Genomic DNA, 14,797 nt, shown 5'->3' with positions numbered 1-14,797 from the left:
TCCCAGCCATTCACAAATCAGAAATTGTAGAATTCCATTTACACACACATCTCCACAAATTGAGCTTTGCCAAAATCATGCCTATTATTTAATAACTTGTCAGGATTTTATTTTTTTGCTGCTAAAACAAGTATATTCACAGTATTTTTAAAAATGTTATCTGATACCGTAGGTTTGTACAATATAAGTATAAAGTAACCAGTTGTGTTTATGCAGTTTTATTTGTGCGTATTTTGCAGGATTTAAACATGGAGCCAAATGTTGATGTTAAGAAGAAAATATTAATAATCCTGCTGACACTGTTGAAAGAAAAAAGACCTAGGTGGTGAAGATACTCAGCTGACATGAAAGTTTAATTCTGTGAGCAGGTGACAGGGCTGCAGGGGAGCAGAGGCATAGTGCTATGTTTTACAGTGGTGAGCTGTCTTTATAGATGAGGGAAAACTGGTGCCACTGGTCAAGGTCAACACTGCTAGAGTGATTAAGCCTAGTAAGGGAGAAACAGCTGTGGACAGCTGCTAACTTTGGCTAATACAGTACATGCAAAAAGGGTGGAATGAGAAGTCATTAGACGGCTCTGTGTTCTGTAATGCTGTGCTTGGATGGAGAGCTCATTCATATTCATACCATATTGCATACATGGACTGTGAAATAAACAATAACATAATTCATATGTAAAGATTTATCAACCTTAGAACACTGTACTGTACTTGTATTAAGAAGCGTATTATTATTATTAACACTTGTTATTAGAAGTGTTTCTATGCATCCCAGTGTATTATTAACTGGGATGCATAGAAACAACTTTCATGGACCCAAAATAGTGCTGACCACTAAATGTTCTGTAACGTAATGCAATTAAAATCTCATTTATAAACAGCTAAGCAATATGTTTTAATTGACTACTACCAAAATGAATGCCATAATTACCTACACCATAACTACTACTAACTGCTGCTACTGCTAACAAACATAATAAACTGTAACTGTACTGATGGATTGATTAACTCTGTGCTTCAGTGGATTCAGATAAAATGATGATTATATATATTATGTAGACATGCGTCGTAAAAACTGAAAGCAGTCTATTATTTCTTTTTCTCTGCCCTAACACCACAGTGGGTTAAAATCAAATCAGCAGTACACTGCACTGCATTCTTCATCACTTCACTTTACCCAAGCTTTTTGTTACAGCTGAGAAGAAAGAGATTACTGCTTCAATAATTACATTTGCTCAGTCCAACAGAGTAATTTCTTATATCTGTGCATATAACTAGAATATCTGCGTCATTTTAAGGCTATCTCATTTGAAAGCTAATCTGCTGATAAAGAATATTAGCTTTGATGTTAACTCTGAGGTTTCCATTCAGTTGCTCATCACATTGAAGCTCTTTATATTCAGTTCCTTCTTAAAATTAGTTTCCACATAAAGAGGCTTTAAAAAAAACTACAGAATACTAAAAAGCTGTTGGGTCAAAGATTCAGCTGGTAGAGTCTTTTAACAAGTGTAATCCCAATGGGTGTTTAAACAAATGTCAACATTTTATCATATTAATGTGTACAGCATTTATTTTTCTCTACCAATTTCCATAATTTACAGCCACGTTTTGATTACCCTTGAGTTGGCTTCAGTACTTCATTGGCTTTTTTATGCATCCAAAATATACTCAACCAAGCTCAAGCAACACTCAAAATGGGGGATAAATATACTGTCCATGTGTACTATGTTAGTCAGATTTCTTTTTAAGGAGAAAGAGCTTACAGAGAACATCACAGTAAACTGAGGGTACGCACTGCTATTTATGTAAAAGTGATAAAATGATTAAAGTTGCAATATGACCATTTGAAACTGCTGATAAAAGATTTAAATATGCATAGAAAATCCTTTCAATTGTATGTGGTATAATTAAACTGTTTTAAGTGAAGCATAATGTTCCTATAACATGAACAGGCAGAGATACTGTATAGTCTTTTATTGAGTCATGCTGTAGTAAATGGTAATGTTTAATTGTTGTTTTGTCAGATTTAAACAGTGGCTTAATCTGACAAATACAAAACAACTGATGTCGCCTACTTTCTTTACAGTTTGTGAATACAATTTTAGTAATTAACTTAAATTGTAGCTCAAAGTTTGGAAACCCATGACCCGTACACAATAACTACCGCCACGCTTATTTTTGTCATGACAAGGAGATTTACAAATACACTAAAACCTATTTGGGAACCCTTATGTCTACAACTGGACCCCTGCCCACTGCTTTTTCTTAACTGTACATGTCAGATTTTCTGCAGGTAATGACTAGCATTAAAACTTTAGATTTAACTTAGTTTCAAAACAGGAATTCAAAAGAAATAAAAGTTGTTTATAGTATATATCTGCCAAATTCAGAATTGTCAGCTGTTTTAAACTCTGCTTTCTGGTCATGACTTCTTTACTCGCATCTGGAAAAAGAGGACCTGCAGACATTCTTCTCCAACACATCTAAATATGGGAGCCATTTGTCTTTTAACACAGTACAAGCTCCACAGTACCTGACAGGAAAGCTAGAGCTAATTAGAGGAGTGGTACGCCTCTCACTGATATTGCTGCAAGCCTGCGCATGCCCAGCAAGTGCCAGGAATCACTGTCCTGCTGAGGGCCAACAGCTGTCTGTTCCAATCGAACCTGGCAGAGATCTGTCAACTGTGCACCTGAGGAATCCCAGTCACAGCTGACTAGTTCAAGCCTGGTTCATGTTATTAATGACATCTGGGCCAAAGAATTCAATGTGTGCTCCAAGGAATAGCCTTTATTTGTTGAACCATTTGGGAATCCCACAGCACATTAATCTATAATCTCCCACATGCCTGGCAGTTTTACAAAAATAGCTGTTGCTCATCAACCCCTGACAGCCCACCTAACTCTCTCATGTTCTGCTTTTGATCAAACCTAGACTGGACCTGGTGCAACCTGCAGCCCAAACATGAGTCTTTAGTGGTTAAACTGCTTAAGAAACCCCTACCTCTAACCTCTTGTCTTATCTGTGATTGTTTCTAAAACAAATTAGCTTCTGCAGTACCTTCACATATTATTTGATATGCCAGTTTTTAATTATTTATCATAAACCAGCCCAATCTGGAATTAGCAATTGCATTTAAGGCTCAGCACTCTGCCAATACCTCTTATACCCACTTGTGATAATAAGATTTGTCAAGGTGCTCCACCAACAGTCTTACCTCCACAGCCAACCTTTCTAGCTCCTCAGTGTTTAACATGAGTGTCACATTATCAATAAAGTCGAGTCACAGGAGCCATTGAAGGAGTCAAAGAGAGCGTAATGCCACTAATCCTCTGGCGCTGAGATAATTTTGCACTGATGCATGGGGAATCTTGCTTGGCCAGTGACCTCTCTCAGGCTAGCAATGGTTGGGACATGCTGTTGAGCACATACTGTGCTCCTTATAGCGCTCTTATGCTAGCTAATCAACCTGGGAACCCATTGTCTTCATTCTTCCCAGTATATACCATCATTATATGAAGACATACTTCATTTTTTTCCATTTCTTGTGTTCTGTAATACGTGTGTGAAAAGGTACTCATTACCAGATTTGAACAGATGGCTTGCGAAGGTTTGGGAATTTAGTTGAAAAGAAAGCTGCCCTTTTATACTTTAGCCTACTTCTTTTTCAATAGGTGAAAAGAAAATAAGTAAGTTTTTCTTTGATGAGAAACCATGGTAACATATTGGCTGTGATTGTAGACTACCTTGATTTCTATTATTCCTTTTATACAGCCTAAAATGTTCGCAAGTCAATTCCACATTGAAGTCCATTTCTGAAACAACATACTGTATCTATATGTTTTCCATTTAATTTTAGAGTACTTTAATTTAAAAAATAATTACAGCAAAATAATAGGACAATACAGCCCACAGATAAAAATTCAATCTCTTAATCTATAAATAACTAAATATCAAATAGTGTCATCCTTCATATGCGCTGCAAATTATGTACATTATCCACCACAGGAAGTGAGCAGGATTTCATCCCATTTTTTGCAAAATTCTTTTGGGGCTTGATTAGTATTATATTTTTATAGTCTATACTGCACTGCTCTTTAAGAAAGCATGAATGAATCAACACGCATATGCAGAAATCATTTTCTGTGTTCACATTGTGCTGTTATGTTTTGTTAGTTCTTATCTATGTCACCCTTACCATATTTAAACATTTATATTGCAAAAGTTAAATCAATAAAGCAAACTTTTATTCTGTCGCCAATATTGGCTGTATGTTATACTATCGTACTACATGCAGTGCTGAAGCAGCTAGTGTGATATATTTGTTGATTCACACTCTTGAATTACTATACTATGTGTGTGTTAAACGAAGAGGCATTCACAGGAGAACGGTACACATAGTGCAACACAACCAGAATTAAAATGATCTTATACAGTATGATCAAGAGTGACGGACTGATTCATAAATATGTGTATGTCTTGACAGCATATATAGCACTGTAGGCATGATTCATGTCTCACTGGTGCTCTAGAATCAAGTCCAGACAAAAACAACCACACATCTGCCAAGCTCAAAGTAAGGTTCTACAATGTCAGGTAAAAAGAACATAATCTTTTTGGATTGGAGCAGATAAGACGATGAGCGGACCTGATTCAAGTATTCAAAATGATCAAAGGCACTTACAAACGTAACCTCTAAGAGATATTCCACATTAATAGTGAAAACCGCAACCCACTGTCATTCTGCAATATGGTAATATGCATCTATGCATGGTTTGTGCAACTGGACCTGCAATTGGGTGCATCAAGGATCTTGGTTGTGAAATAATACACTATCTACCTTATATTCTGTATCTCATGCCATCGAATTTCCATGTGTTTGGCTGTAAGAAGAAAGGTCTATGTGACGTGGGCACATCAGAGGTGGCTCTGTGGCTAAGGATCTGCGCCTGTAACTGGAAGGTTGCCGGTTCAAATCCTGCGGCTGGCAGAAGAATCCTACTCCGTTGGGCCCCTGAGCAAGGCCCTTAACCCCAACTGCTCCAGGGGCGCTGTACAATGGCTGACCCTGCGCTCTGACCCATAGCTTCTCTCCCTGTCTGTGTGTCTGTCTCCATGGAGAAAAAGCTGGGGTATGCGAAAAGACGAATTCCTAATGCAAGAAATTGTATAGGGCTAATAAAGAAACATTATTATTATTATTATCAGTAATGACATTATGACCATGTGGCAGTGCAAGAATGGCTTAAGGACTTCTAAGTGATGACTTTGTGTGGGTTTATAAGGGGACACTGCTGAAACACTGAAACAGTCCCCTACAGAGTCACTACACTTAGGTACTTTACCTTTGTAACCTTTCACATTCTTACTATTTATCCAGCCAACTAGATTCAATATTTTCAAAGTTTAATTTCTTAGTGCCCAGTATGCATTTTAAAATATGTACTATGAGATCATATTCTTTTAATGTGTTTTTAACTTATTTCTAATGAGATATGGTGCTGAAATGTTTTAGACAGATGTTACCTAAGGCTATTTATATCAAGAAGAGGATAGATTTCACGGGTTTACATATTTTTAGAAGAAGGTGTGCATCTGTATATATCATCTTCATTTTCATGCTGAAACCTGTTTTATGTAAAGACAAACAACAGCACTGCAGTTTGAATGCACATATATAACAAGATGACAGCAATTGTATGTGTAACAGAAATCTTCACCTAAATGGATGTAACTGGTAATGAATTATGTATCATTTAATCATTGTACATCAAACTATGGTCATCACTCTTTCACATCTATAACACTTCAGTTTCAAGGCTAAAATGATCATTTACATATGTGCAACAATGGTGCAATTAACACTGAATCAGATTATTAATGCATGCACAAGATTTGCACTGGATTAGGCAACAATACCTTTTAGGGAAATATAGTTAGAAGATGGCTATATTATAAACTGTTGCCAATTTTTATTTTTCTCTCTATAAAACAAGGTTCTTTGATATTTAGTCCTTTAATTTTTTTTAAACTACTAGGTTTTTCTTTCATGAGTCAAAAACGCACCCAGGACACCGAGTTCCTAACACAATGCAGTGCAACACTAAGATCCTAAAATTGATATTTTGTAAAATTAGGTTTTTGGTTTTACATGTTTATTTTACATATCCTTTTCAGTAAATGTCTTCAAAAAGCCCATAATTTCTACTTTTTAACAGTTTTGTTATTTGTATGTGTTTATTTTCAGTTCCCATATCCTTATAACCACTAATGTTAGACACATACACCACATGGATTTAGCTTTTTCAGAAAGTAAAGATGCACCCACTATGATTAGAGTGGAAAACTCTGACAGCAGTTTAATCCCATGATCAAAACATGCTTCCTTGTGGTTTTCAGTATGGAATTTACTCTGCCTGTTTGTATTCCCTGTGTTATACATTTATTACATTTCTTCATTAAAAAAAAACTCAATTAGGTTCAAGTTGTCAGGTAACAAAAAAAGGTCTTTAATTCCTGTTGATATGGTATGTATGGCGTAAATGTTGGATCAATATTTATTGCATCTCCTGGAGATAACCCGCACACTACCTCTAATCATTGCACTCCTGCCAGTGCTGCAGCACATCTTATTTCCAGATTAGCAGTTTACTTCTGTCTTCAGGGCTTGACCACTTTGATTTGCGATCATAAATGAAAACACTTTAAAAGCTTGTGCATGAGTTCCTTTCCACATTTCAATCCGTAATGGCTTTCAGCCATGTGGGGAAACAATTTCCAGCTGATGAACCAACCTCTGCCGCAGAATGAAAAAGTTCTCACGCAAAAAATACCACTTGATAGAAATGGCTCACAGCACTGCCATTGACACATCTGTGTGACTTGAAAGAAAAAGTTGGAAGAATTCGGAACGGCACTGTTTTGACATGTGTGATTCTTTAAAATGGTGACCATTTTTAAAGTGTTACCAAAAATAGTAGCCAGACTCTGTCCATGTTTTTCAGTTATGTGGTACAAAGTGCCATGCAAAATGGAATAACTGTCTGGTATAGCAGTCTTCCTGTGCAGCAAAAAGCCAAGTTGTCCAGACAACTCTTGAGGATGTGCTTTAAGATAGTGGGGCTGTCACTTGAGTGGAACTGCTTACATTAAGAGAATGTAGAGACTAGCTGTTAGTATCTCCTCTGATCCCTCACATGTTCAGCATGAAGAAGACCAAATGTTGCCTTCAAATGGACATTTTAGAGTCACTCAATGCAGACATAAAAAAAGAGGAATTTCTTTATCCCACATTCAGTAGAACTACTCGGTAAATGAATTCACAATAAAGCAGTACTGGTTTAAGGGCAAGGGCAATTAGTTGTGTGCAAAATGAAGGGGTGTTGTGAAATCATATGGGTTTAGTGTGATTATGGAGGTCTCTGGCTCCACAGGCTCTATTAAGTTGTGTGGGTTCCTGTAGGAGTGGTGCTTAAAGACTATGAATGGGTTGATGTCTTTTACGTTATGTTATATTAATTTCTAATTTAATGTTTAGATAGATAGATAATACTTTATTAATCCCGTAGGGAAATTGATGTATTGATGTTTATTTGTACTGTATGTTTTTTGTAAGTCTCTCCAAGTAAAACACACCTGCTTGAAAGAACATTTCTAGGAATCAGACAGTATAGTTGTACTATATCACATAAGCAAAAAAATTCATAAACGTACAAGAAAAACAGTTAAAAAACATAAGAAAGGTTACAAATGAGAGTTTCCCATTCCACCCATCTCTAGACAGTTTAGCAGTTAGTAGCTAATTGATCCAAGGACCTCATCCAGCTGTTTCTTGAAGGAAGATCGTAAATTTAATTAATTATTTAAATTAAGCAATTTGTTTAAATTACTGATGCATTGTGCAAGAAAAAATGCAGTGCAACAGAATACAGCACACATATTCCGTGGTGTCGTAAAACAATGTGGAAACTATACAGTAAAGGCAGTTTAACAGGAAATTAAATGTTCTGAATATTTTGCAAATGTTCAGCGAAGCTGTGGAGAAAAACCAAGCTGATTCTCCTTTGTTGTAATCCTTGCATTTACTAACATCTTGCATTTCTGAAAAAATAAAAAATGTCCTTTGTATTACGATGTACAGTATACAATAGAATAATAACCCATCATTAACCCAGGCAACAGCAGATACCTTCAATAATAATAGAAATGAGGAAATATACCTGTGTTCTGTTAACTGATAGTTAGCAAATGACTCCAATAGAAATTGCCAATACCCATTAAAAATACATGGCTCTGCAGGAAAAAAAGAAATGGAGTTTATTGGCAGCTTCACTAGAATTAAATGTTCTCATGAAAAGGATAACATCTATTGTGACATTTCAAAGACAAACTGAAAGTGAAATGCGTGATTTCTCCCTTATCTACAGCAAGCATGCAGGCCATCTAGATTTGTTACCATCTCTAATTGGATATTTGTTATACATCGAGGAAAGGCTCACAGCAATTATGATGATTAGTTTGAAAAATCCTAAATAATCAAAGATTGGATTCTGACTTAATTAATTCCAGCCATGAACTGCGATGATATTTTGAACCCTTAAGGGAAGCTTAGCATTACAATTACTACATATTAAAGTATAAAGTTTGTTTCATATCTGGCCACAAGGCATTTATCCATCTTTAATATAAAAAATGCCCTTCAGCATTCAAGGGTCTTGCCTATGACTACAATCCACAAATAATTAGGGAATAATTATTTATTTAAATTTCTTTATAGATATCCATTGTTGAATTTGTCAACAGTATCTCAAGGCTTTTTGTCAAAGACATGATTTTCTATGCTAAGCCCTGACAATTTAGCGTCTAGAAGGTCATGTTAAATATTCACTTAAAATGGAGAAATATGTATTATAAGAAAATAACAATCAAGGATACTCACAGAAAAAAATGTATTTCAGAAACTAACCTTTCATATTCTTTCTTCATATTTAATAAACAGATGAAGTGAAAGTAATAGTATACGTAATATGCTGTATAACATTTTCTAGCTGATTATACAGATACTGAGAACATTCACAGCACTGCGACAACCCGTACTGAATTCTTATTTACCCATCACCCATTACAAAGGCCATTACAAAAAATTAACACTAAATGACCGCCTGAAGAATACATTTGATCGGCATTTCTTTCAGTCGCTGAGAACTACAAGACATGCAGTATCTCTGGTGAGAGCTGTGTAGAGAAATTCTAAACCCATCACAGTGTCACATCACTTGTCTTTGAACTTTCTGGGATGTTTGTCTCAAGCATGTCAAGACTATGCATAACAAGCAAGATAACATGGGTAATGATTGGGGCAGGGCTTGTCAGTGTTATTTTTGGAAGTTTTAAAATGTTCCCCTTTTCTGTGTTTAGTGTAAGGAAAGAAATATTAAATGTGGGGGTGTTCGTTCTTGCAGAATATTGTGTATTTATGATTATTTACTTGTTTAACTATTAATACATTTACCAAGAAATACAGTATGTTGGTGCTATGCTGGTCAAAGGAGTACCGCCAGGACTTCAGAGTGCCTCAAGTAGTAAAGGCACAAGTTGAGTTCTATGGCACAGATACTGTAGTGTGAGCCTGAGACAAGTCACTATCAACTGTGACCAGAACTCCCCAAGCAGTAGCACAGGAAGGGTGGTTTTGGGATGAGTAAATCATGGCTCTCTGGGCTTAGTACAAACACAGTGACTCCTGGGGCTTCCTGGATGCCTGCCTACTGTATGTACAGTAATTGCAGTAACAACCCTGAGAGATGTGCTTCGCCTCCAAACAGTGCTTACACTGCTGAGTGTCAAAAGACTTTGTGGGTGGTAAGGTTAAAGAAGCCTGTCTGCCCTTCTGGAGTAGACATGAGTGCCCAAAACTTTACAAACCATGATACACCAACAAAAGCAGTTGCTATTAAATTCTGTAGCAATGCAAAGTGTCATTCAGGTTTCTACAAAATGGATGCTAGTTATAAATGAAATGCAGATCTGAAGCTGGATTGGGTGTTCATGAATTATGCCACGTTTCAGTTCAATTGGTGAAGCAATTCCCAACAAGAAGAGTTTGAGAGGTGTTTTTTTTTTGCATATTTTGGCATTACTGTATGTTGATTTCAAAATTGATCTCAACAGCATCTGCTGTACTGGAGCAGGTGTGGTTGTCAAGTGTCAAATAAATTAGTTCACTGGTTTTGAAAAACACTGCTGAGGCTCAGACCATTTAGGGTGCTGCTGCAGCAATATTATTGTCATATGTCAAATTGGGCAGATGGGAAAAATTGAAGTAGAGTAGTTATACAGTGTTTGACCACAAGTAGTGTGAATGTTCCATAAGATGGGTGCAAATTTGAATCGAGTTCACCTGTATCCGTCTTCTGGTGTTAAGACTTACATACAGTATGAAGTCTTACAACCTGAACTATACCCGAACCTAAAATACAAAATACCCAAACAATTGGACTGTGCATTTACTAGTCGAATGCTATCAGAATCAAATACTACAATAAAACAGGAATTGCATTCTACTGTAATTAAAACAAGTTTTACAAAGAAAGAACTTTCCTTCAATAAACGAAGATATCGGAAACAAATCTTTCTAGATTTATTCTAAAGGTAGAATGCTGAAGTCTAGATTCTGCATGTTCCTGCTGTATATAAATGTATATGTCAAAAGTTGCTGAATTGCAACCATCCTGCCAGCAGTCTTTAATAAATAGATTGAGTACCAAGGACTAACGCGCTTTATAGTAGCATTTGACTTGCAAGCTTTGACAGTTTCGCAAAACCCATGCCTTTGGAAGCAATATTGTTCTCTTTGATTTAAATAATGAAAGAAGAAAGAAGCTACTTAACCCTTCAGGGCTTGCACAGCAGCATCTGTACATGATCATCTCATTATATACCCCCTATTGATTGCAGATGTGTGAAGATTTCTGTATGTGTACTGCAATTGACCCTGAGGCTTGCTGTCATTTAGTAATGCTATTTTGTTATCCGTGGGTGATCAAAATGCTTGTTTGAGGTCCCAAACAGAAAACGGGAATGAAGACAGTAAGGGATATCTCAGGAGACTGGCTCTCCTTCTTCCAAGAGATTGAACACTGTGCTGTCTAAGAATTTATCCCAACTGAAGCATTGTGAACAGCAGAAAGGGGCTATTAACAGTGTAAATCCCAAGAAGGTGTTTTTACATTTTTAGGGATTATATACAGCATGCTGTGCTGTGTTTCAAAGGTTTTAATTTCCATTTTCAGTTAAAATAAAACAAGCCTTTTCTGTTATGTAACATCATTGTCTTTCAAAATAATGAACTGGACATAATGTAAAATTACAAGATTCCGCAGCGTAAATGATTGACACTAGACTGCAGTGTAAGATGAATTCCTGAACTGCCAATGTATTTCCATGTCAATAAAAATGTGGTAATGATATACACCACCAGACCCAGCTGCTCAATGAGTATATTAATGCTTGGCAAAGCCTGGAGGATGTGAAAATCATGGAGCTGATTGGTCCATTTTGTATTTGAAGAGAGAATGCTAGAAAACGTGCAAAGTACTCCAAAGCCAAGGTAATGTGATTTGTGATTCAGAGGGGCTGAATACCGTCACAGATTAATTCATACTCCTAGGGTGAAGATAGTAATGCATTGTGAAAACAGCTATGGTATACTGATGCACAGTCTTGGAATAGACTAAGATGCAACAAGAAGGCAAATGAAAACAAGGGAGGGGGATGGAAGTGTTTTCTTTCATTAAGGCACCCAAGATCTAGAGGTACCCCTGTCTCAAATCAGTCCACTGATGGCCTATTGGGGGCCCTGTTGTCATTAAAATCTGAGATATCTCTTTCTTTTCAAACCAACACTGCCATCAGATAGTATGTCTAGGGACTCATCTGCAAAGAGATGAAAAATGTTATTTCTAATGTCCCAAGGTTCCTCATATTGGGAAGTGAAAAAAGAATTAAAAGATAAAAACCAAAGAAAACAAAAAATAATACAATACATAATCCTGTCCTACTGCCAATACTTGATCTGTTCATACTGAATGCAGCTACTGAACAATTTTCTTGTTTCACTGCTATTAAAAACATTCATTTTCCTGCCAGAGAGATGGGGATTTTAATATTACTTCAAGCTGGAAATGCATACCTGAATTATTCCAATAATAAAAATGTTGTCAAGTTGTACTTCTATGCAATTATTAGTGCTTTATGTGCAAAAACTCAAAGATTTGAATGTGCATCATATTTATTAAAAACGTGTAGTCTTTGTAATCTTTTGCCAAGAACTGTTTTAAAAATCAAGCCTCACTAGGTTAAACAGTATATTAACCTTTTAAAAACCATTACTGTATGTTTTCGAGTTTAATTCTGTGCAACAAAAATTGAGTTTAGAACGAAGGTTTGGAATGAACGACAACAGCCAAGTTCACTCCTGATGTCATTTCCTCACCTAGAATATTATATTATATTATCTGGTACATTATCCCCTCCCCCCTTGCGTGCATCTTTCTGAACCCATCTCCACAGCTACAGCTCCTGCTTGGTCACTCCCCCTTTTTACATGGGGGTCTCTGACTCCTGGTCCCCTCACTAGGAGGTCAGCCCTCAGCCAAGCCAAATTCACTAAACACTTCATAACCCTTTCAGTGCACTTACATCTTGGGTGTTGTTAATCCTAGTGAACTATAAAGGACTTCATCAAAATATTTAACCTGTTTAAATATTATACCTCAGATGCTAGGATTATTGATCATGCAAATATTTTCACTTATCAGTATTATATCTAGCATATATTACCTATTATGAATAACCCAATCAGATCAATAATAATTGAATACAGTATAGTGTAACAAGCCTACACAATTGCAGCATGTTCCTTTACCAGATAATTATACCTGACATTTTTCATATTTGCCAGTAGAGCGCGCTCCAACCACAACTGCTACGTACTCAGCAATACACATCGCACCGCTTTCTCCTAGTAATAAGAGAGAAACAAATTTAATATGTACTGACTGTTGTGAGCAGGCTCCTGGAACTTAATTGTTTCTCTGTCTGCTGGAAAAAGAAGAGAGCTGTACCTCTGGGTTTTATTTATTCAGGGAAATAAAGTCGGCAAGCTCATGTTGCTTTAAAATTATCCACCCTCCCACTCCCCAAGATATATTTGCATAATGAAAAAGGGGCGAATTCATCAGGAAAAATTGCATTGTGCATTAACGCACTTAGCAACTTTTTTTTGCTGCAACGGCACTGTATGCCTTTCTAGTTTTGTATGTCAGCCTTATTGTAATAATGTAAAATGATTATTGATGCACAATAACATACTGTAATGCTAATTTAAAAAATGTAAAGTAAGCACAATCGCCTAAAATCCTCAATGCATGCAGTATGCTAAATGTAACAGACCATGACCTTGACACTCCAGCAGCGAACGTTTGGTATACCTACAAGAAAAAAGGCGTATTTTTTAGCTAGTTTTTTTCTTTTGCAAAATTTCGCAAATCTTTAAAGAAAACGTACAGAAAAATTCGGAGCGGTACATGTCTTCGGTCTGAAAATAGTCTGTTTACGTGTGGTTTTTAAATTCAGATTTGCGGATCGGTTAAATTCGGGGGACCACATTTCGTAACCTTCCACGGGGTCACGACAATTAACGACTTCTTTGAAATACTCATGTACTGCGGGCTTTGCGCTCCCTGCTCTTGCGGCCTGGGAAGGCGCCACCTAGTGGTTGAACGACAACACGTCCGGCTGCAAACCACTATTCTAATGTCTCCTCTTCCCAGCAGTGTTGAAGGCAAAGCTGGGCTGAGCCTATGAAAAGATGGGGTTTCAATATGCTATCGCTGACCATTGACAAAGAGTTTTGTTTTGCTTTAAAATTATTGCTTCTGAAGCATAATTGAAAGACTTCTTTTTAAGCCATGCTTCTTCTTTTGATGTTGAAATGGTAATGGAGAGGAGTCAACATTGTTAGACTGGCTGCCATTGAGTGTGTAAGAGCCTTGGAGTGCTGGAGAAGCATGCAGCGAAACAAGAGCTGCAAGAGAAGACAGTTTATGTGTGGGTCTGGAAAACGGAAGATACACTGGATGTGTAAGAAATATTAAAGCTTAACTTCTGTGGAAATATTTTTCCAATTAAACTTTTCTTAGATTTTTATTAAAATACAACAACATGGATACAGTATGTTGTTTTTCCAATGTATATTACATGAGGTGACGACCCACAAGATGTTAATGAAATTGTATAGTGCTGTGAGAGGGGGAAAAAAGGTTCATTTATTGAACTTGATATAAAAGTAATGACAAAAAGGCTTTTACAATGATTTATAGATTTATCCTTTTTTTTCCATAAAACGCTTAGTATTTTTAAAATTAAAAATAGAAAATTAACCACAGCAGCACGGCATCTGTTGCATATCGAATTCAAATACAATACATGCAACTCATTTTAATTAATGACACGGTGACTTGGTGTGTTTAAAATTATGAATCACCCTTTTGAAGCTCAGCACTCGCTGACAAAATAATTTTGCCAGCCTGGTGATGTGTAACACGTTTACACAGTCGCTTTGCGCAACCTGATTCTGGGACAGAGGGCTTCCTGTTTAACAAGAAGACCGCATTTTTTTTATCCACAATATGCTCCTAAAAGAAAGATTCAGAGAAAAACAGGGAAATTCCAGATTTAAAACAATATTTGCACAGGTCTGGCAACATTTTATGTCTTAAGAGAGCCTACACTTTAGA

Source organism: Lepisosteus oculatus, chromosome 8 (genome assembly GCF_040954835.1).
Source record: "Lepisosteus oculatus isolate fLepOcu1 chromosome 8, fLepOcu1.hap2, whole genome shotgun sequence".
Taxonomy (NCBI): domain Eukaryota; kingdom Metazoa; phylum Chordata; class Actinopteri; order Semionotiformes; family Lepisosteidae; genus Lepisosteus; species Lepisosteus oculatus.
Note: the sequence above shows the minus strand (reverse complement) of the source record.